We start from the raw sequence: 2,177 nt of genomic DNA, 5'->3' as shown, positions 1-2,177 counted from the left end.
TACATATGCCCACAACCTATTCCAGGCCATCAGGCATGCATTCAGGACCTCAGGGATCTATCCTCAATCCTAATGGCAGGAGGGCAGAAAAGCCTGATAATTATTTACCCTACAGTATATTTTTAATCTTTTGAAAAACTTACATAGTGCTTTCTCTAAGTGCTGGACCAGACTATACTTCCACCAAGAGTGTAAGAAGGTTCTTTTCTTTCCACACACTTGCCAGCACTTGTTTCTGATCTTTTTGATATGGGCCAATTTTACAAGTTTGAGTTAATATCTCATTGTGGTCTTGATTTGCATTCCTTGGTAAGTGATGATGAATATTTTTTCTATATGTCTTCTTTGGATAAGTAGCTATTTAGGTCTCCCTATGTTTTGTTTTGTTTTTTCATTTCCTTGAGTTGTATGCGTTCTTTATACATCTTTGATATCACTCTCTTGTCAGATATATGGTATGCAAACATTTTCTTCCATTCAGCAGAATATCTTCTCATTTAGTTAGTTTTTTTCACTGTGCAGAAGCTTTGTAGTATGATGTAGTCCACCTGATTATATTTTTTGTTTCTCTTGCTGCTGGAGACAAAGTGGCAAAGACATCACTGAAGCTTATGATATAAAGTGTTTTGCCTATGATTTTTTTTCTATGTATGTTATAGTTTCAAGTTGTACATCCAAGTCTTTTATCCATTTTCAGTTTATTTTTATATATGGTGTGAGATAGTGGCCCAATTCCATTCTTTTCCACGTAGCTGTCCAGTTTTCCCAAAACCATTTATAGAAGAGGCATATTCCTGGCTCCTCTGTTGTACATTGAGTGACTATCTAGATGAGATTTTGTTTTTGGTTGCTCAACTTGATTCCATTGGCCTTTGTGTCTTTTATATTCCAGTACCATTCTATTTTAATCGTTACAGCTTTGTAGTACAGTTTGAAATCTGGAAGTATGATACTAGTGTTCTTCCTCTGTCAGGATAGCTCTGGCTATTTGGGGTTTTTGTGATTCCATAAGAATTTCAATAACATTTGTTCCATTTCTTTGAAGAATGTCATTGAAACTTTTTATTGTGTTTGCAATGAATCTGTTTACTGCTTTGGGTAAGATGTCCATTTTGACAATGTTGATTCTTTCAATCCATGAGAAGGGAATATTTTTCCATTTCCTTGTGTCTTTAATTCTTTTAATAATGTCTTATAGTTTTCTTTGCATATGTCCTTCACCACTTTTTAAATTATTTTTTTAGAGACGTGTTTCCTAATCAATCTAAACTGCCACAAAGACAGAAAGCAAAGGATTTATTTTTGTTTTTGTATCCTAGTGCAAACCAAAAGACCAACAAATTGTTCAAGGTCTAACAGTGGATTGAGTCACCTCCTTTTTTCATTTTACTCCTAGGTATTTAATTTTGTTTGTAGATTACAAATGGGGTCATTTTCTTAATTTCTTCTTCTAGCAAGATAAGTGATTTTTGAGTACTGATTTTGTTACATAATCATGCCTATTTTGCTTATGTCCTAAATGAGGAATAAATAATAGCATAAGTCTCTGCTATATGGAGGGCACCCATAAAGTTCTATAATTACATTTTTTCTTATTCTATACTATAAAACTTTGGCTTGAAAATGTGCCTGAGAGCATGAAGCTAAACAATATATTAGTTTGCATTTATTGTTTTAATTATCTTCATTTAGGGGAGTCACTTTTTGACTATACTATATATTTTATAGTATAATCTATTAAATTTTTAAGTGAACATTTAGTATATTAGAAATAACATTAATCACAATGAGCTCTCTCTCTCTCTCTCTATATATATATATATACACACACACACATATATATCCCATCTTCATGATCTTTTACAGTATACTGTTGAATTTTAATGTATTGATAAGCCCATTTAATATCTTGAGAACTCAGAGTCCTTCACTAATACTTACTTAATTAAGATTGGAATCTCTGACAATGATGAAGCAACCAGGAAAAGGATCCTAATGTTGATGATACAGGTTCCTTCATGAGCAGACAGGTTGCTTAGTATTTGGAAGGCAGTAGAATCACAGGTCAATATCACTATGTTAAAGGGATGTTTGGCAGCCTCTTTCCTAGAAGACTTTTTATTTGGAAAAGTCCCCTAACAAATTACATGTACTAAATACCTAAGAAAGCAAATGTT

At 32.9% G+C, this 2,177-nt stretch overlaps 1 non-coding gene across 1 annotated transcript; it reads right to left on the bottom strand.

Moving 5' to 3' along the window:
* Window positions 1-1,244: 1,244 nt before the first annotated feature.
* Window positions 1,245-1,368, bottom strand: LOC119258348 (small nucleolar RNA SNORA31). Its single transcript, XR_005128212.1, has one exon. It is a non-coding gene; the product is annotated as a small nucleolar RNA SNORA31 (small nucleolar RNA).
* Window positions 1,369-2,177: the final 809 nt, after the last annotated feature.

The sequence above is a fragment of the Talpa occidentalis genome, unplaced genomic scaffold, assembly GCF_014898055.3.
Source record: "Talpa occidentalis isolate TD23 unplaced genomic scaffold, MPIMG_talOcc4v2.1 talOcc4.4, whole genome shotgun sequence".
Classification (NCBI taxonomy): Eukaryota; Metazoa; Chordata; class Mammalia; order Eulipotyphla; family Talpidae; genus Talpa; species Talpa occidentalis.
Note: the sequence above shows the minus strand (reverse complement) of the source record. Positions and strands in the feature narration are given on the sequence as shown.